Source organism: Eptesicus fuscus, chromosome 9, assembly GCF_027574615.1.
Source record: "Eptesicus fuscus isolate TK198812 chromosome 9, DD_ASM_mEF_20220401, whole genome shotgun sequence".
Taxonomy (NCBI): Eukaryota; Metazoa; Chordata; class Mammalia; order Chiroptera; family Vespertilionidae; genus Eptesicus; species Eptesicus fuscus.
In genome coordinates, this window is record NC_072481.1 from 67,472,773 (window position 1) to 67,495,042 (window position 22,270).

A 22,270-nucleotide genomic window follows, 5' to 3' on the forward strand; every position below is an offset into this window, starting at 1 on the left:
TTGGAAAGGAAAAAGTAAAAAATCTCTTTTTACAAACTTATGATTAAAAATTAGGATTCCTCATCCTAAGGACAGTGAAGAAAGCTGACAGGAAAAATAAACTGATTCATTTGAAATATGGTGTTGAAAGAGACCTCAACCATTGACTACCAGGAAAACAAACAAGTGTGTCCCAGAGTAAATTAAGCCTGAAACTTCACTGGAGGCAAACATGACAAAACTGAAGCTGTCCTACTTAGGGCACATTATGAGAAGGCAGCGTTCTTTAGAAAAAGCAATAATGCTGGGAAAAATAGAAGGCAACAGGAAAAGAGGAAAACCAAATAGGAGATGGATTGACTCCATAAAAGAAGCTATAAGCATTTGTCTATAGGAGCTGAGCAGGGCTGTTGAGGACAGGACTTTGTGGACATCATTCATTGATTGAGTCACTGGGAGTCGAAGCCAACACATCCTAAGGAATCTACAAAGCAACCTCTAAAAATAAGTGTCACCCTCATCTTTGACTGGCATGCAACTACTTAAAATTTACGAGCAAAATCTTAGAAGTAAGTCTGTTTCAGTCTGCCCTGGTACACAAATGCAAAGATGATTTTACTTCTCTTGGAAAGGTATCTAATAATATAATCACATAAATAACATTTTACCTGTTAACTTTTTTAACTTGACATCTTTCCCCATAAATGGATTGCAATAAACAGAACAGCCTACTGTTGATCTAATTAAGGAATTAGGAGCAAGTCGATTAAAACTAATTATTTCCAGCATCCCTTTTACTTGATAGTGCCACATCCTGGCTTATAGTAGGGGGAGCAGACATATGATGCTACCTAGAGACTATCTAGTGTGTATTAAACATGTTTTGAATATTAAAAAACTGCTCCTTTTGTTATTGCTCCAAATCTGGAACATAAAGCAACATTTTAAAATATTGTTGCATAGCAATGTAGATGCCCAGTAATAAGAAAAGGTCATATTGGTGGCTGAAATAGTAACTAGTAACAGCTAAATCAGATGAAATATCAGAATTTTAATTTCTCTGGAGGCCAAGAATCTCATTCTGGTTTTTTTGTTTGTTTGTTTTTTGCTTTCAGTTGTGTATAAATTTGAAATATCAAAAAGTAGCACAAAAACAAGGATGCTAATTGTCCCTTCTGAAAGAACACGTTTGGATTGGGTGAGGAAAAAATAACTTTTGTCATCTGGGTAGAATATCTGGGTGTCATCTGGTAAATAATTTTATAGCCTCATATTGAGAAAAGGTCATCTCAAAAATAACTTTTCTTTTTGAGTTACCAGTTATCTATTCTAATAAGCTGCTTTAAGTTTTAATTTTATCTCAGTATGTGTTACTTATCATATAAATCACATAAGCTAAAAATGGTGGGTGACAATAGTGTTAAAGTTTAGTTTTTAAGATAACATTAATTTTATAAAGTATGTTATAAAATAATGATTATAGTCTTAATATTTGAGTGCTATGAAGAATATATTTATGTATAAAGAAATGATATATAGCTTTAACTCATGATATTATTTTGCCAAAGATTATTCATAATTACTTAATTTTAATATTGTCCCAGATGTGATAATAATTAGTCTTATTATTTGAGTATTAAAAAGAATAAATTATGTATAGAGATATGATACATAGCTTTAAACTATTACTTGGTCGTATTTAGCCAAAGATTACTCATAATTGCTTAGTTTTAATGTTAGTCTCAGGTCTTAAAATTAATTATTTTGAATTACAATGCACATTACCACTTAAAAATAATGTATCACAGTTCATACTAAAAACTTATCAGATAGCAATGACATTTATGGTTTCACATTACTGCAGCAGTGCCTAAAATTTACAACCATTAAAGAAACAGGCTAGTTATAACTAGTTATAATTCAGTGTTGTTCAACATATCTACAGAGACTTAAATTTTTAGTGTAAGTAATGATCTGACTTAGACAAATATAAGGAATTTAGTAACTTCCCATTAAATAGGCATTCTATTAGAGAACAGGTTAGTCTTGCATGAACAGCTTTATTGAGAGATAATTTACATACTATAACACTGATTTGTTTAAAGTATACAATTAAATGCTTTCTAGTGTAATTACAGAATTGTGTAATCATTACCATAATCCAATTTTGAAACATTTTTATCCACCTTAAAAAGAAGGCTGTACCCTTAGCTGTCACTCTTCACCATACCTCCCTGCTTGCTCAAACTTTGGACAGCCCCTAATCTATATTCTGAATCTATAGATTGTCTATTCTGGACATTTCACATAATGGTGTCATACAATATGTGATTTTTATAACTTGCTTCTTTCACTTAAAACATATTCAAAGTTCATCCATGTGTCAAGTTATACCATGTATCAATATGCTGTTCTTTTCACTGCTAGATAATATTCCATTATATGGATAGACCATGTTTTCTGTATCCATTCATCAATTGGTGGACACTTAGGTTGTTTCCACTTTGGAGCTATGAGGAATAGTGCCCCTAATAATATTCAGATACAAGTTTTTGTGTGGATATATTTTTTTCATTTCTTTTGGGTAAATATGTATAGAAGTGAAATTGCTGGATCATATGGTATCTATGTGTTTATCATTTTGATGTAAATGAGGTATAATTTTTGTATCATCTCCACAGCTGGAATAAAGTCAAGGCTAAGACATTGAACAAAATAATTTGTCCAAGTATTCCTCATTATCAGAAATATCAATTGAACATTGAATTTTATATAATTCAACCGTAGTTTGCAAAGTACTATCAAAGCACTATTAAATTACTTTGGATTAAAAGTTCTGGTTAAGAACTCTAAAAAGGGCGGATGAAGGCTGACCAGATAGCAATTTTTCGGTTTTTGTGAAATTTCCCCCCTCTCTTTGTTATGAACACTGGGGCAATAACTATTTTTCATATTCCTTTATTCTAGATATTTGTGTTTATTAGCTTCTGCCTGGAATATGTGACCTCCATTTATTTGAGGATTTAGAGTCTTGTTAATTTCTCTCTGGAAAGAGGCAAAGGCAACTTTAAAACACTTTTAATTGGTTAACATTCCTCCACTGTTGTGTTGCCTGGGATGGTGATGGAGGGATTATCTTGGTAAATTGTAGATCTCTATCTGTTTTGGTCTATTTAGAATTATCCTTTTCATTCACTGTCAGACCAAGTCCCGGCAGAATTTCCCTTAACTCTTTTTCCTTTCACACCCAGGCCTGTTTGTTTAAGGAGGTGTTGTCCTAGCACACAAGGGACAAATTCCTGTGGCCACTTAGCCTTCCTTCTTAAAGGTGTTCCAAGCCAATAGGAAGCGGTACGTCTAGTAGGTGCCCCAAGAACTCACTGACCACAAAAGCGCAACACTATAAATAACCGCCGTCAGACACAGGCAAATAGAAAACCTCTGAACCAATTCCTACACACTATTTTAACTGTCGGGGTAATGCAAATACAAATATATACACAAACTCAATGCAAGCAAAACACAAAATAACGAGACTTTAGTGAATGCTATCAAAGGATAATTTTCAGAAAGTTAAGCATGACTCTTAAATATAAAAAGAACATGTCAAAGACTTATTCAACTCCTTGATGAAGGAGCTGGCAGAATGGCAGAGTGGATTCAAAGAGCATTCAGGAATTATTTGGGGGAGGGGGGGGAAAGACTTAGAATAACTTTGGGAGTTTAGATACAAAACTAGTCAATGTCCTTCAGGTCAATAAAAAACAATGTTTTGGGTTTTCTTACTCAATGGACAAAAATCTACAAGTCTGAACTTTAATCAGTAGTAATTAACAAGTCAAAGAAAGTTATATTTCCCTAAGCAGTTTTTCAGTATTACAATGAAAGAATAGTCTGCCCTCCCTTTGCCTCATTTCCAAGATTTAGATCCTTTTTTTCTTAACAATGCATACTTTCTCATTCCTAACTTTCCTTTTAAGGGCTTTGGTTGTTCCTTAGTAATATAGCAGACATTTAGCATGGAATGTGTCAAATACAAAACACTGGCCGTGGAAGTTCTCAAACATAAGACATGGGACAGAAACTTTGGGTTCTGCACTTGACTTTCCTTTCTAGGCGTCCCTTATGTCACGCAATTATCAAAATACCTCTTTAATCTCCTCCTGGAAACAAGTTCTGTTTTAACTCCAACCCCAAGTTTATTCAATTTTAGGGCCCAAACTGCTCTCCAAGCTCTCAACTTAGATGGTAAGTCATCTTAAGCCTCGCAGAACAAGAGTCCTGTCAGATGGCCATTAGACTTTGACACTCAAGTACTCAAATAGCCGTAGATCAGCAAAAAACTCATGATTAGAAGAGATACACAAAGGATCTCAATAGCTAAATGCCTTGAACTTCCTTGACCCAGAAGCTGCCAACAGCTCGGTTCCTTTTGAGAAGAGTGACCCCCACTGAACCTCCAAGAACCGCCACAACAGGAATTGACCAAATGTGGTCCAGGTAGTTTGGGTCTGCAACCTGTTTTTGTATGGCCCACTTGCTGAAATTGGCTTTAAATTTTTTGAAGGGTTTGAAATATTTGTAAAAGACTATGCCACATAGACCAGATGTGACCTGTAAGGCCTAAATATTTACTCTCTCTCCCTGTATAGAGCAAGCTCGCTGATCCTGCATTATAAAACAACATTGACAGCAGTGCTGTTAGCATGTATCCAAGTTTTATAACAAATTTCCTGTAAGGCAAAAGCTCTCTAGTAGACTAATTCAAAGATTTGCTCTTGGTAAGAACATTTCATAGGAAAAGAAACTGGTTAGAAAAATGTTAGATTTGACATCAAAAGAAAATAATATTTGGTTGGTTGACAGCTGGTCAACTGTGTGGGCGGTAACCAATTTCCCAGTTGGTTAATGTCATTAAGGTTCATGAGAATCAATTATTTAAGGATTATATCACTGATTTCTTTCTCGGAGGAAGTTGAAAGTTATACAAACAGATTTGGACAGTTTTTCTTTTGTAAGGCAGTCTGTTAGTATATTTTAAAAGTGTACACTGGATTGTGAGAACAGAAAAGCAGACTCTAGGGATCTGTTGATGCCACACTAACTCTTACAGTTTAAGGCTACATAGCTAACAGGAAGATGAAAACCTTGGGGGAGAGAGAGAAGACCATCACCAAGAGGATCAGAGCATTGAAAAGTTGAATCTGTGTGGGACAAATGAAAAGCATTGGCATGTTCCAGCTCAGATGATGACAAGGAGAGATTTCATAATTACTTTCAGGGGTATGAAGGGATCTCCAACTGAATATGGAGAATGGTTGTACATCTCTTCTGAAAAGAGATAGAAGTTTCACCTGTAGCATAAGGATTTAAAAAGAACTTTCTGTCATCAAGCCATCAGCCTTTCCACAAATTTTTCTAGAGGCTGGGTCTCGGGCAGATTTTAAAGCTACAATTGAGTTCCTGCTCTCTGCCATGGATTAAGTATTATCTTACCTAAAGGTTTCGCCAGATAACCCTCAAGACCATACAGGATGCAGTGCACACCAGAGGGGCTGTCCTTTGAGATTAGAAACCAACCGCTGTCTCTGGGACTTACTCTGTGACAGAGGGGTTAGGGTAAACAGACAGGTGACAAAGATAAGGAGGAGAACAGGGAAAATATGTGCACGTATTTAACTATCTGCAGAGGGAAACAATTAAAACTATGGCTCATAAGGCAAAGACCTGGAGGAGGAGAGGGAGCCACTTATATCTGAGGAAAAAGAGAGCCAGGCAGAGGGAATAGCAAATAAAAAGGCATGTCCCTGGCATGGTGGAGGAATAGCAAGAAGGCCAGTGTGTGGGGGAAGGGCCCTGAGCGAAGAGGAGGAGTTATTTAGACAGGGTGTTGTAGGCTCATTAAGAGTTTTGTCCACCTCTATTCTGAGAGAGGAGGAGCCATTAGAGGGTTCTGAACAAGGGAGATTCATAATCTAACTTGAGTTTTCAAAGGATCACTCTGGCTGCAGTGTAGAGAAGCTATTGGCCAAATTTTAGGCTTCAGGGCTTTTGCACTCTTTTTTTTTAATTTCTAGTTATTGATTTGAGAGAGAAAGAAAAAAGATTAATTTGTTGTTCCACTTATTTATGCATTCATTGATTACTTCTGGTCTGTATGCTCACTGGGGATTGAACCCTCAACCTTGGTGTATTGGAGTACTGTTCTAACCAACTGAGCTATCCGGCCAGGGCAGGGTCTTTGCAGTCTTAAGAAATTATTGAAGACCCCAAAAAGCTTTATGTGGGGTACTTTTAGGCACTTTCCATGAATAGTAGATATAGAGAACATGCAATAAATGGGGTTTTTCAGAATCCAGAAGCTTCCTAGAAGAGAAGCCTCACTCATATTTTCTTAATTACATAATGAGCTTGACAATTGTCATATACTGCCAGGCACTTTTCTAAGTGTGTATCATTCAAAGACGTTGGCACAGAGCTGGATTTCAAACCTAGGTCTTTCCGGCTGTAAAATTTACACTGTAACCACCACTTTATGTTGAACAAAATGGGTGAATAGAGATGACTTTTACTTTTATTTTTTTAAAGCATTTTTTAATCCTCACCCGAGGATATTTTTCCATTGATTTTTTTAGAGAGAGTTGGAAGAGAGAGGAAAAGACAGAGAGAAATATCAATGTGAGAGAAACACATCGATTGGTTGCCTCCTGCACGCATTCCAACCAGGACCCGGGCCAGGGAGGAGCCGGCAACCGAGGTACAGGCCCTTGACTAGAATCGAACCTAGGACCCTTTAGTCCGCAGGCCGATGTTCTATCCACTGAGCAAATCGGCTAGAGCCAGTTTTATTTTTTAGATTAATGTTGCTGCTTATGTCTACACTTAGAGTTCAGATGTTCAATGAGGTAATATATACATACTGGTATAAGGTAATAACAGGAGTATTTTTATTTTACTTGGCATATAGTGTTTTACACTAAGGACTTCATATCACTCTAGATGTACAAAACAACTGTAATTACTTCATAAAGAAGGTAATTTGCACAAATTACTTTTGAATTTTGTAGTAAAATGCAATGACCCCTGACTAGTGTGGCTCGGTTGGTTGGAGTGTTATTCCGTATACTGAAAGATTGCCAGTTCGATTCCCTGTCAGGGTTTGATCTCTGGTTGGGGCATGTATGGAAAGCCACCAGTTGATGTCTCTCTCATATTGATGTTTCTCTCCCTCCCTCCCTCCCTCCCTCCCTCCCTCCCTCCCTCCCTCCTTCCCTCCCTCTCTCCCTCCCTCCCTCCCCCTCCATCCATCCTTTCCCCTCTCTAAAAGAATCAACACGCATATCCTTGGGTGAGGATTAAAAAAAATTTTTTTTAAATATATTTTTATTGATTTCAGAGAGGAAGGGAAAGGGAGAGAGAGATAGAAACATCAATGATGAGAATCATTGATCGGCTGCCTACTGCATGCCCCCTACTGGGGATTGAGCCCAAATTCCAGGCATGTGCCCCTGGCTGGAATCAAACCCAGGACCCTTCAGTCTGTAGGCCGACGCTCCATCCACTGAGCCAAACTGGCCAAGGCTTTAAAAACTTTTTAAGCAATTAATATTATGTCCATGCTCTAAGTAGGAGCATATCCCATCGTTATGAATAGTCCACCTACATGTGATCGTGGCCTCAGTAAGCAGTGGACATGGTGGTTTAGCAGAAAGGTGCTTAGTAAGATGATAGTCTGTTTCTGCAGAATGTTCAGGGGACCCGTTCTTCAACAGAAGTGAAAAATATTTTAGACCCAAACTGGAGCTCTGCACATAGGACCATACCGCATTTTGAGAACTGTATACACAATAACAAAAATGTTTTAGGTGAGGCAGTGAAGTGTGTTGCTAATGTTAAGCGGCAGATGCATTTATTGAGGATTCCGGGATGTAAGTGTACGACCAAGAGCATCTGTACGTTTACTCAGCTGTAACGAGATGCGTCTTTTAATTGAAATACACCGTGCTTTCCAAAAGCCCCCTTGTGCCACATCCAAATAAGAGCAGAATAGGTCCCTTATAAGAGGCAACCACAGATCTTGAAAACAGTGGTGTTCCTTGGTGTTCTTTGGCCACACTGCTGTTTGGTTTAACTAACGCTTCTGGTAATGGAATTGCTTGAGTCTCAGAATTAGTTTGCTTAGAATTTTTATGTTTCTGCCAGACCTCTTCCTGTTGACATATTCAAAATGAATAAAAATTACTTGTGTGACATCATAAGCCAGTGTAAGTATAGCATTTGAGACCCGTCTAAGGCTCTGATATATTAATTAATCTATTTGGGTGTGTTTGCTTGGAAACCTGGAATGAAACCTGTTTTAGAATACATTTGTTTTTAGAATATAATCTGAAAATGAGTTAGAAAATATTTAACCTCCATAACATTTTAAAATAGTCATTCCACATCTCTTAACATCTCATACTCCAACTAAGGCATTTATTTAATGGAAGTGGAAAAGGCAGCAGGAACACAGTATTTTAAAAATAGACAGCTATGTCCTCATTTTTAGAAAGATTATACCAAAGCTCCATCACTGTTTTTATATTGGAATCACCTATGAACCAGAAATCCTTATTACCTTTCTAAAACTAAACTATTGATATAAAAATTGAACCTGTGTATCATAAATTGAAAAACTATAAAATATTAATTAAAAATGTGAATGTATAGTATGCTGAAAATGGGCACTTTTCTAATAAGAAAATGGAATATCTGTACTCTCACTTAGCTCTTGGATGAAGTAGATTTTTCCCCTTTAAATTCTTTAAAGTTATTGACAAAGAGAATGAAGAGCTAAGATATTTAAACCCAAAGAGTTAGGAGGCGGTAACAGAAACTTAAAAGGAAACAACTCTAGTGTAATTACACTCTGAGTATAATATAAATTTAAAAGAAAGCATCTTTGATATTATAAGTTAATAGGAAATTTTGAATAGTATCACTCTCAGTTCCTAAGAAATCCTTCTGTAAAGGAAAATACTCTTTCCCACTAATTCCTAGATTAAATCAAGAAGGAATTCAGTTTTCAGTTTTGTTCTTACCGTTGTCCATGAAATGTTAGGTTTAGTGACTTCTAATAATTGGCTCTAAAACAGGTTAGCTGGGTTGTACGTGGGCCTCTCTGCTTGCCACTGTGTAACCCCAGGTAGGAGATTTAACCTTCTGAAGCCTCCATTTCTTTTGTAAAGTAAGTTAATGGTGCCGAGAACCTAGGCGTCGATGCTTAGAAATTAAATAACAGGATACATGTGAAGTGACTGATACCGTCTAAGTACGGAGTAAATCTTAGCTTCCGTTGTGATGGAGGTGGGGTTTTCCTTTATCTGTAAGGAGATCTTTGCTGGGTAAGATTAATACTGCTGTTCTACAAAAAAGCACCTATAAAATAAAAAACGGACCCCTCCAGAACTACTCTTGTAATGTTCAGAAAATTCTGGAGGGGTAAGTCATTGCTATACCTGTGGAGCTCCTTGTCACATAAAACCATTACTGTTCAGACAACTAGGCCAGAGGCTGGGAGTGCCCAAATGAGCAGGGCAGCCTCTGCCCCTACGGAGTTCAGAGTGGGGGAGGGGAGACAGATGAGTATATAAATAACGCAGGGCAGTGAAGAAGTGAACAGAGCAGGTAGGGAAAGTGTTGATCTTGGACTGCATATGAAAATACACAGCCGCAGGCTTCCAAAATAGAACACTGGAGTTATGGTCTAAGACCCTTTCAAATGTTATCCTAGTAGCGTGTTCTTCCCATGGGGGAGCCTGTGGATCTGGGGAGACGAGAGGTGGGGTCTGAGGTACACATTAACTAAAGATATGATTAGCCTATTCCTTATACTTATTAAACTATAAATTCATCGAGTACTAAAATCATTTTAAGTATATGAGCTCTACATTGGGAGGTCCAGATAAAGCTCTATTTTTTCTTCAAGACCTCATCTGGTGTGTTTTTTATCACAAGAAGAGGAAATAAGATGTTTCTAGGGAAATGTGTCAACCCCACCTGCATGTTGGAATTACTTGGGAATCTTTAAAAACAAACCTCACCCCAGGCATTCTGATTTAACTGGACCCAAGCATTTCCAGCTGATTCTAACATGCAGCCAATGTGAGAATCACCATTCTACCTACACACTGTTTTGTTTCCTCCAAGTTGTTCTAATACATTTCAAGAGACTGGCTCAGCCCAGATTCTGTCAACAGGTTTTCCAATTGGCATTTCCTAGTTTAATATCAGTCCATGTGTTCTCCCTTTGGAAACACATGTCACTTTCTGCCGTTTCAGTAAGTGATTTGACTCCTGGAGAAACACTCAACTGAGGCTCTGGGCAGAGGCCGGGTTGGGGGGGGGGGCGCGCTTACTCCCCTAGCAGTATGCCTTCAGAGAGCAACTCTCACCCTCAAAACATAATTCACTGTCCTATTTTATCATATCACTATAGCATGACCAATCCACAGGTTTTGTTCTAGAATCTTCTATTCAGTCATTTATCAGGTTCTTCCTGTATACCCTGAATCTCTCATGCAGCGATTTGAAGCCTCTTTTTATATATGAATTTGTAGCATTCTATACTTGGTATGTCAGTCTGTCCATATACATCCATGCTCTTGATTCATCATTTAGACTTATCTGTGTCCTTGCTTACCTCAATTTATGTAACATTTCTGTATAGATTCTGTTTCTATACAGAAATGTTACATGTATTATGCATAGTAATTAAAATATCTATTATGAAGGAGTTGCAAGGTCCTCTACAGGAGGAGGCTGCGGGGAGTGACCCTGCCCCAGTGCTCCTAGGCCACAGATGGATGCCCATGACCACACTGCTAGGAGCTGAAGCCTCTAGACCAGTGGTTCTCAACCTTTCTAATGCCGTGACCCTTTAATACAGTTCCTCATGTTGTGGTGACCCCCAACCATAAAATTATTTTCGTTGCTACTTCATAACTGTAATTTTGCTACTGTTATGAATCATAATGTAGATATCTGTGTTTTCCGATGGTCTTAGGCAACCCTGCTAGCAGTTCTCAACCTGTGGGTCATGACCCACAGGTTGAGAACCGCTGCTGTAGAGCCTCAGACCATCGGAAAACACAGATATTTACATTACGATTCATTAACAGTAGCAAAATTACAGTTATGAAGTAGCAACGAAAATAATTTTATGGTTGGGGGTCACCACAACATGAGGAACTGTATTAAAAGGTCACGGCATTAGAAAGGTTGAGAACCACTGGTCTACACACACAAACCAAACATGGCAACTCAGTGCTCCTGAACTGTGGGCCATGGAGGTCCAGCCGGCTGCTTTGACTAGCAGTATCAGGGCCTGTCTACCATATTAGCAAGTGGAGTGCATGGCCTGCCATCACCTTGAGTGGAGCACCCCACCTCCTCCACCAACTGAGCAGTGCCCACCCTGCCCGCCCCCTCCACCAGCTGAGCAGCACCTGGCCCACTCTGCTACCCCTGCCAGTGAAGCACCCAGCCCACCCTGTCACCTTGACACATGGCCTGCCTGTACACAAGGACCTGCCATCCCAGCCTGGCTCCCCTGGACGACTGGCCCCACCGCCTTGATGTGGTGTGCCCACTTCTGTCATTGTGATCCAATGTACCCAGACGCACAGACCTGCCCCTACCATCTACTTTGCCTGACCCAGCACCTCTGGACAAATGGCCCCACCGCCTGACACCACCAATAGATGTGACCTAATGCCCCCAGACACACAGACCTGCCACAGCAACCCTGTGTGCTTAACCCAGTACCACCAGAAGATCAGAGCCACAGCTGTGACCCTGTGAGACCAGTCACCTCTGGACACATTGATCTGCCCCCACAACCTCACCCGCCTCACCTGGCACTTTGGACTACCAGACTGCTAAAATGGGGAGACAAAGAAATAACCCACAGATGAGAGAAAAGGAGGAAGTGCCAGGGAAGGAACTAAATGAAATGGAGACAAGCAACTTGTCAGATAAAGAATTCAAAGTAATGGCTACAAGGGTACTCAAACAAATTAGTGAGAACTAAGCAACTTAATAATTATTATAAGGAACTTAATGAGAACTACACCAACATGAAAAAGAAGTTGAAACAATGAATAAGAATCTATTAGAAGTGAAGAATGGCATAGCTGAAATAAAGAATACACTGGAAGGCCCTAGGTGGTTTGGCTTAGTGGATAGAGGACTGAAGGGTCCTGGGTTTGATTCCAGTCAAGGGTATGTACCTGGGTTGTGGGCTTGATCCCCAGCAGGGGCATGCAGGAGGCAACCGATCAATGATTGTCATCATTGACGTTTCTATCTCTCTCTCTCCTCCCTTCCTCTCTGAAATAAATAAGAAATATATGTATTTTAAAAAGAATACACTGGAAGGATTCAACAGTAGACTAGAAGAAGCTGAGGATCAAATCAGCAAATTAAAAGACAAGGTAAAAAGAACACCCATTCAGATAAGCAATTGGAAAAAAATAAAAAAGCAGGAGGAGAGTTTAAGGGAGTTCTGGGACAACATAAAACTAAGAGCATCCACATAATAAGGGTAACAGTGTCCCTGAAAAAAAAAAATCACAAAAGTCCAGGAAACACAGAAAATCCCAATCAAGATGAACTGAAAAGACCCACGCCAAGACACATCATAATTAAAATGGAAAATGTTAAAGACAAAGAAAGAATCTTAAAGGTTTCAAGAGAGAGAGAATTACCTATGGAGTTCCCATTAGACTATCATCTGATTTCTCAATAGAAACACTTCAGGCCTGAAGTATACAAAGTAATGAAAAGCAAGGGACTGAATCTAAGCCCACTCTATCCAGCAAGGATATCATTCAAAATCGAAGGTGAAATTAGAAGCTTCACAGACAAAAAAAAAAAAAAAAAAGCACCAAAAATTGCTAAAGGAGTTTATTACCATCAAATCAGCACAATGCAAGAAATGCTAACAGAACTGTTGTAAAAAGAAGAAATAGAGAGAAAGGGAGGAACACATGCATAAAGAATTAAAATGGCAACAAATAAGTACTTGTCAATAATAACCTTAAATGTAAATGGATTAAATGCACCAATAAAAAGACATAAGGTGGTTGAATGGATAAGAAAACAAGACCCCATATATATGCTGTCTACAAGAGACCCACCTCAGAACAAAAAAAATAATAATAATAATGCAGGGTGAAAGTGAAGGGATGGAAAAAAATATCCCATGCAAATGGAAATGAAAAGCTGGAGTAGCAATACTCATATCTGACAAAATAGACTTCAAAATGAAGGCCATAAAGAGAGACACTGAAGGCCACTTGATAATACTAAAAGAATTGATACAACAAGAGGATGTAACCCTGTTAAAAATCTATATATATAAAAGGCTAATGTGCTAAGTGTCCTTCCCAGTCGCTGTGACACTCACTGACCAACGGGGAAGATGCTCAATGCAGGAGCTGCCATGATGTGCACAGAGAAACAGCACCATGGACCTGGCACTGACAAAGCAACACTCGGCTTCCCCCAAGTGGGACACAGGCCCTGCCATCACCCCAGAACAACAGCCCACCAAATCGTAACTGATGCTGCCATGGTGCAAAAAGCGGCCCACAGCCCAGCCCAGCCCAGCCCACAAACGGTGGCTGTAGGCACTGGATAATGACGTTACATTTTTGTTGATATTCTGAAGCCAAAATTGTTGACAGAATATGTCTAAAGACCAGCTATTGCCACAACGTACCTTTGAAGCCAAAAGAAGCTGGCATCGTCGACAGAATGTACCTGAAGACTAACTATTGGCACAGTGTACCTCTGAGGCTGAAAGAAAGTGACATCATCGGCCGAAACCGGTTTGGCTCAATGGATAGAGCGTCGGCCTGCGGACTGAAAGGTCCCAGGTTCGATTCCGGTCAAGGGCATGTACATTGGTTGCGGGCACATCCCCAGTAGGGGGTGTGCAGGACGCAGCTGGTCGATGTTTCTCTCTCATTGATGTTTCTAGCTCTCTAGCCCTCTCCCTTCCTCTCTGTAAAAAATCAATAAAAAAAAATATATATATATATATATATATATATATATATATATATATAAAAGAAAGTGACATCATCGACAGAATATGTCTGAAGAACTACTTTTGGCACAACATACCTCTGAAGCTGAAAGAAAGCAATGTCATCAACAGAACATGTCTGAAGAACAGTCATAGACAAGTACTACCAATATGGGTAGAAACTGCCTTCCTAGTGAAAATGAGGTAAATGAGGAGGCAATTATCGAACACGGTTGTGGTGGAATGACTTACATGTCAATTTTGCCTATTCCTAAATTTCTCTGATGAAAAACCATATGATGGAAAATTTACTTGATGTTGTAGCAAAAGCAAAGTTTGTCCAAATGATATAAATTTTACAGAATATCCCGCATATTTTTAAAAAATTAATGATAAACGAAGATTCTGACTAAAAATTTCATGGAAAATATTTGTTGTTATATCATTAAAATGTTCATACTACCTAAAGCATTCTACAGATTCAGTACAATCCCATTAAAATATCAATAGCATATTTTACAGATCTAGAACAAACACTCCAAAAGTTTATATGAAACCAAAAAAATACCCCCCAAAATTAGCTGCAGCAATCTTGAGAAAGAAGAACAAAGTTGGAGGGATCACAATACCAGATATCAGGTTATACTCTAAAGCTACCATAATCAAAACAGTCTGGTACTGACACAAGAACAGGCATGTAGATCAATGGAACAGAACAGAGAACTCAGAAATTGACCCAAGCCATTATGTTCAATTAATATTTTACATTAGAGGCAAGAGCATAGAGTAAAGATAGTTTCTTCAATAAATGATGTTGGGTTAATTGGAAAGTACATGTTAAAAAAATGAAACTAGACCACTAACATCATACATGAGAATAAACTCAAAATGGATAAAAGTCTAAATGTAAATCATGAAACTATAAAAATCCTTGAAGAAAATGTAGCCAGCAAAATATCAGACATCTCACATAGCAAAATTTTCACTGATAAGATGCCTATGGCAAGACTAACAATGAAAAAAAATAAACAAATGGGACTACATCAAAACAAAAAGCTTCTGCACAGCAAAAGAAATCAGCAAAATGAAAAGGGAACCCACTGTATGGGAGAAAGTATTTGCCAATGATACATCTGATAAGGGGTTAATTTCCAAAAGATATAAAGTACTCAGACAAATCAGAAAAAGGAAGATAAACCAATAAAAAGATGGGCAGAGTACCTAAATAGACACTTCTCCAAAGTGTACATAGAAATGGCCAAGAGACATCTGAAAAAATGCTCAATGTCACTAATCATCAGAGAGATGCAAATTAAAACAACAATGAGGTATCACCTCACACCTGTCAGATTGGCTACTATCAATTAAGTCAACAAATGACAAGTGCCAGCAAAGATGTGGAAAAAAAAGGAACCCTAGTACTCTGCTGGTGGAAATGCAGGCTGGTACAGCCACTATTGTAAGCAGTGTGGAGTTGCCTCAAAAAAATTAAAAATGGAATTGCCATTTGACCCAGTGATCCCACTTCTAGGAATATATCCTGAGAATCCTAAAACACCAATCCGAAAAAATATATGCACCCCTATGTTCATAGCAGTGTTATTTGTAATAGCTAAGATCTGGAAAAAGCCCGAGTGCCCATCAGTAGATGAATGAATTTAAAAAAAAAACACACCACACTGTGATACATTTACACAATGGAATACTATGCAGCTGTAAAAAAGAAGGATCTCTTACCCTTTGAGACAGCATGAAAGGACCTGGAGAGTATTATGCTAAGTGAAATAAGCCAGTCACAGAAAGACAAGTACCATATGATCTCACTTTTATGTGGAATCTAAAGAACAAAATAAACTGATAAAAAAAAATATCCAGAGACACAGAAGGATGCAACGGACAGGATTCTCAGAGGGAAGGGGTGAGGGCAGGAAGAGATCAACCAAAGCACTTGTCTATAATAGTGGGGCAAAAGCCTGGTGAGGGGATGGATGCAGGGAGGAGGAGCTCAATGGGGGGAAAGAGGACATCTGCGATACTTTCAACAATAAAGATCAATTTTTAAAAAATGTACTATGTTCAAAGATACTAAATGCTCTGGAGAAAAATGAGGCAGGGCAGGAGGAAACGGAGTGCTGGATCTGTGGGTGCGGTTGTAATATTACATCTGCTTTGCAGTAATATCCAAGCAAGGGCTGGTGACGGCTTGGACCAGAGTGACAGTGACAGAGATGGTGAAATGTGGTTGGAATCTGGATTAAGTTTCAGCAAGTCCTGAAGAAGGTCAGGGGTTGGGCCACACAGATATCAACAAGAGGAGAATTCCAGACAAGGTACTGGAAATGCAAAGCCCTGAGGAAGGAGTGAACCCGTTCTTCAAGAAGTTCCAGCGTGGCTGGAGCAAAGCAAGAGTGAAGGAGAAGGCTGCGCCACTGTTATTGGGGCTGGGGGCGCGTGCCAACTATGAAGGGCCTTGTGAGATTTTTGTACAGATTTTGGCTTTTCCTCTAAGTGAGAAATGGTTTTGAGCAAAGGAGAGACTCAGTAATTTAATAGATCATTCTGGCTGCTCAGTTGAGACTTATCTGTATGAGTCAATGGTAGAAGCAAGGAGACCAATTATGAGGCTATTGCAATAATAATGCAGTTGAAAGATGATGATGACATGGACCAGGGTGATAGCAATGGAGATGAGTCAGAAACGATTACCATCTGGATACATTTTTGATAATTTGTTGCTTTTAAATAAATGTCTAGCCAATATTTTCCCTATTCCTCTTAAAAGATAGAGCCTTAAAGTCTAGTAAGGGACCCAAATGATGCTTGTTATAGCAAACGATTGCCTTTCTGGCTCTTGAATACTACAAGTTCAGTATCTTTTTTTTTTTTTTTTTTTAAAGAATGATAGCATTGTTCATTTGTTCCACTTCTGAGTCACCATAACTTCCCACAGTCCTCACTTACCCATTTTTCTGCACTTGTGTGTTGCTGGTCATTTGCCATCGAGTATCTTGACCCCAATCATCAATGGTCACTACTGCACTGCTGTTGCTTAGAAAACACCTGTTCGTCTCTTCTTGTGGTCTTTACCTTATTCCATAGTCGGGAGAATGTCACTGCGGCAATCAATGAGAGTAGAGGTAAGAACACGATACTGCTAATGTTATAAAGGAGCCCAAGGTTCAAAATCAATCAGGCTGAGAACACCTCTTTTAATTCTTGTCTTTCCTCTTCCAACTCACTGAACAAGGCAAAGGAAAATTTTCCTTTTCAACCTCCACATAAATCTTCTAAGAGGCCTTTTATGCCTTCTTTGCCTCCACTATATCCCTAAGCATAATGCAGGTGTTATGAAAAAGTGCAGAGTTGCAAAAGAAATCTAGTGGTTCTTTTCCCCAAAACCAAGTGCACCTAACTCTAAATTGTGGTATTCACAGAAATGTTTCTGTTATATATGTTTCACAAGTGGGCGATTTAAGAATAGATATGCACTCATTTTTCATTCATTCATTCAGCAACTATTGAGTATTTTGTTTGTTTGTTTGTTTATGTTCCAGGCACTGTTCTGCATACTGGGAGATAAGAGTGGACAAACAAAGCCCCCTTTTCTAATGGAATTTAACTTGTAAGGCGGGAGACAGAACAAAACACAAGTAAGCACATGTGTAATATATCGATTAAGATAATGCTGTTGAGAAAAGTAACTTGGAGGATGAAAAAGGTAATGCTGGGATGGTGTGCTACTGCTGGTGGCAAGTTAGTATTAATATTGTAAATACGATGATCAGAGAATGTGTCTCTGATAAGACATTTGTGCAGAAAAATACAGGAAGCGAGAGAGTGACCCAATCCCACATCTGGTTGGAAAATGACCCTTGCTGCTGGAAGTCCTTAGGTAGTTTTCTTCTCTCCATATACTTCCTAAGTGACTCCATTCTATCCTGTGGCTTTAACTACTTCCTATACCCTAATCATTCCCAAATGTACATCTCCAGGCCAGATCTTTTGACACTGGCCTAATACATCCAACTGTTAATGGAGCCCCTCCACCTGGACGGCTGACATCTCGGGTTTAACATGTCTCTGGCGAAACTCCTCCCTACCCCCTCCTCACAGCTGCTTCTCTGTAGCTTCCTTCTCCCTTTAGGAAATGGCAATTCCACCCTTTCTGATTTTCAAAGTCAGAAAGCTTCGTGTCATCTCCCTGTCTCAAACCCCACTTCGATCCATCAGGTAGATCATGTGTTCCTTAAATAGGGGAAGGCTCGAGAAGGAAGAATTTGGGAAGCTGGGATGAAGAAATTGAGGTAAAATAGAAAGAAGGGCAGTAACAGAAGTATCCGCAAGGTGGTCTCTGATGATATGAAGAAAACTGAGGCTGAGGGAATGTGAGCTGGGGAACTCAGGTTGATGTGAAATCACATCAAAGTCAGATTCCCCCCGCCCTAACCGGTTTGACTCAGTGGATAGAGCGTCAGCCTGTGGACTGAAAGGTCCCAGGTTCGATTCCGGTCAAGGGCATGTACCTTGGTTGCGGGCACATCCCCAGTGGAAGGTGTGCAGCAGGCAGCTGATCGATGTTTCTGACTCTCTATCCCTCTCCCTTCCTCTCCATAAAAAATCAATAAAATGTATATATTTTTTAAAAGTCAGATTCCTCTAACAGAGGAATTGTCAGATACATTGTCAGATACGTCTGGATATGTCTTCACATAAAAAATGAGTTGGTAGCACTAAGGCTGTGGCGCCATGGATTGGACAGAGACATTAGGTACCCTTGAGAATTCTTTTTTCCTAAGTTCATCTAGAGCATTTTCTACTCCCTGCCTCTGGAAACATTGTGGGGCCTGAATGGGAAAAGCAAAATGCAGAGTCATAATTTTTAGAAAGCAGTGAACATTTGAACCATTTTTTTTTTTTAAAGGAAAACTAATCCTCTCTGTGGGCGCATCTGCGATAAAGCAAAATACTTCACTGAAACACCAGGGAAGGGACATTCTGATCATTTTCTAGGGACAAGAGGTGGTTAATAATTGTCTTGACCAAATTAATTGGAACAAGAACAATGAAAAGGAAGTAAGTAGTTGCTGTCCTTCTATTTTAATTTGGTGTACATTTCCCGGTATTCAAATTCCCGGTACAGAGGGTTCTTGTTGCTTTGCTGCACTGAGTTCCTAGAAATCACACACTTACCCCACTGAAGGATTGGAACTGTGTGGAATTTGGGGATTGCATTCTCCACCCAAGGGATTAGTACCAGACCAAAAAAAAAAAAAAAAAAGAAATTGGTGTAATCAAGTGTATAGCATAAAGGCCTCCTGTGGCTGCGGTAAAATTCTGTTTTTCTAGAAGAGTAAGTCCCATACCAGTAATTCCTTTACAAAGAGAGGCTGAGTCCTTTCTAACCTTTAAAGAAATCTTTCCTCAGACTGGACTTTTTTTTTTTTTTTTTTAATATATTCTATTGATTTTTTACAGAGAGGAAGGGAGAGAGATAGAGTTAGAAACATCGATGCGAGAGAAACATCGATCAGCTGCCTCCTGCACGCCCCCTACTGGGGATGTGCCTGCAACCAACGTACGTGCCCTTGACCGGAATCGAACCCCGGACCCCAGTCCGCAGGCTGACGCTCTATCCACTGAGCCAAACCGGTTTCAGCTGGACTGGACTTCTTTCCCAGCACCAGATTTTAGGCTAGATTGTGCAAATCGCAAATATGCCCTGAATTCAGTCCTCAGGTAGCAAACTGCACAAATAGATGTTTTTGCCAATGGATGACAGGCTAACTTTCCAATAAAGGAGGTTGTTAGAGACGAAAAAATTTCTCTCATGGAGTCGAATGAGCTTGGGCATTGGCATCTGACATACCTGAGTGGGAAGTTTTGCTGCGCCATTCACAGGCTTTGTAACCTTGGAGAAATTACTTAGTCTCTCTTTGCACCTTTCCTTCACTGTAGAGCCAAGATAATACCTACCTCATGGTTTTAACATGGAAGTTAAAAAGAAAGCTCAACAGATAACATGTTTAATGCTGGGCATTTAAGAGGCACAATAATATTAAATGTCCATGGTTATACTTTTCCTTTCCCATTTAACACAAATGTTTCTTTCGAAGTTTGTTTCTTATATTTTTATAAATAATTATTTTTTTAGTGTGATACCTCAACTTAGAACTAGAGGCTGCAAACACCAAGGAATTCTTACTCTTAATAGTAAACTCTTTCAGACTTACCAGGTTTGATTATTAGCTTTATTGATAGTATATTCAATATACTATCCTACCCAATACTGTAATTAGTGATTGCCACAATTATCTCTTACATACTTACAACCCTGTGAAAGAAGCTATACCCTTTTCCCCATTTTAAATATGAAGAAATAGAAGGATTTAGGGATCTGCTCATGGTCACCCAGCGTACAAGTGGCAGAGCCAGGATTCAGAATGAGGCACTTGGCCTTCAGTGCTGTGCCCCCAACCACTATAATGCTACATTAATATGAATGTCTGGTCTGGTCTTAATTACGAGAGATTATCACCTCCAAAAAAAGTAGAGATTGAGCATAGAAAATGTAACCTATTCCTTATGTTTGTTTGTTTTTTCTTTTGCCTTTTCTTGTTAATAAAGCCAGAGTTCTAGAATGAGTGGAAGTTCTGTACCATTTGGGGGAAAGTGAGTGGGTAGAAATAATACAAAAGCTGAACATTTTATTTTATTTTTATATATTTTATTGATTCTTTACAGAGAGGAAGAGAGAGGGATAGAGAGTTAGAAACATCGACGAGAGAGAAACATCGATCAGCTGCCTCTCGCACATCCCCCACTGGGGATGTGCCCGAAACCAAGGTACATGCCCTTGACCGGAATCGAACCTGGGACCCTTGAGTCCGCAGGCCGACGCTCTATCCACTGAGCCAAACCGGTTTCGGCAAAGCTGAACATTTTAAATCACTTAAGATCACATGTCACTGAAGAAAGTCTAATTTGATCACTGCAGACACTTTGCTCCCCCTATTTAATAATGTGAGTTAAAGAAAAGAAAGGTACAGGATATTTATTAGTTCAGCTTAATCCTTATTACTATGCTTCTCCACCCTTGGATATTTTCTTTCTTTAATCCGTTTATATGTGTGTTTTTTCCTGTCGCCATGGTAAAGCTCATTCCATGATGTGAGAGACCTTATGCTGAAGAAAGTTTTCTTAAATGTCAAGTCTCACATTTTCATTTCCACATTTTATCTTGGTGTTACTAGGGCAACCCAAATAATTTCATTTTTTCTTTGAAGTTGATACCTTTAAAGCTGTTATACCCTCCTGCTGACTCACTCATGTTCTTATGATTTTTTTTCTCATTTAATTCCAGTAACTACTTTCTTTACACAGATGCTTTCTGCTTTTCTATAGTCACAATAGCTGATGTACTGTTGGTGTATGTTTATATATTTGGGGGGATTATAAATCTGACTGAGGATTTAAAAAATGCTGTGGACCTTCTCACCAGGAAAAAAAAAAAAAGCCAGTTTAAGAAATAATGGATAAACATACAATGGGGGAGAGATTGTCTTTTCAATAAATGGTGTTGGGAAAACTGGACAGCCACATGCAAAAGAATGAAATGGGACCACTATCTTACCATACACAAAAATTAACTCAAAATGTGTTAAAGACGAATTTAAGACCTGAAACCATAAAACTCCTAGAAGAAAACATAAGGTGTCAGATTCTTGACATCAGTCTTGACAATATTTTTTGGATTTGACACCAAATCAAAGGCAACAAGAGCAAAAAGAAATAAGTGGGACTACAGCAAACTAAAAAGCTTCTGTGCAGCAAAGCCATTAGCAAGAAGAAAAGGCAACCTATGGGATGGGGAAAATATTTGTAAGTAATATATCTGCTAAGGGGTTCATATTCAAAATATATAAATAACTCATATAACTCAATAGAAAAAAAAAAACTAATCTGCTTTAAAAAACAGGCAGAGGACCTACATAGACATTTTTCCAAAGAAGACATACAAATGGCCAACAAGTACATGAAAAGGTGCTCAGCATCGCTCAGCATAGCTAATCAGGGAAATGCAAATCAAAACCACAAGGAAATATCACCTTATACCTGTTAGAATGTTTATTATATATATATAAAAAAGAAAGAAATAGTAAGTGTTGGGGAGGATGTGGAGAAAAGGTTGGTGGGTATGTATGTTGGTGCAGCCACTATGGA

At 38.9% G+C, this 22,270-nt stretch overlaps 1 protein-coding gene and 1 long non-coding RNA gene across 3 annotated transcripts in view; one reads left to right on the top strand and one right to left on the bottom strand.

The window, feature by feature from the left end:
• LOC129150306 (uncharacterized) overlaps positions 1 to 22,270 on the bottom strand; it is a 93,886-nt gene that overhangs the window by 46,446 nt on the left and 25,170 nt on the right. The window contains exon 2 of one of the 2 annotated variants that reach the window (XR_008557058.1): positions 17,012 to 17,163. The exons of the other annotated variant lie outside the window; for it this stretch is intronic. This is a non-coding gene — a long non-coding RNA (uncharacterized LOC129150306). The remainder of the gene's footprint in view (positions 1 to 17,011; positions 17,164 to 22,270) is intronic. 2 annotated transcript variants of the gene reach the window in all.
• LRRC8C (leucine rich repeat containing 8 VRAC subunit C) overlaps positions 1 to 22,270 on the top strand; it is an 87,174-nt gene that overhangs the window by 10,035 nt on the left and 54,869 nt on the right. The window contains exon 2 of the mRNA XM_028129925.2: positions 17,605 to 17,700. The gene's annotated coding sequence lies outside the window, so the exon portion shown is untranslated. The remainder of the gene's footprint in view (positions 1 to 17,604; positions 17,701 to 22,270) is intronic.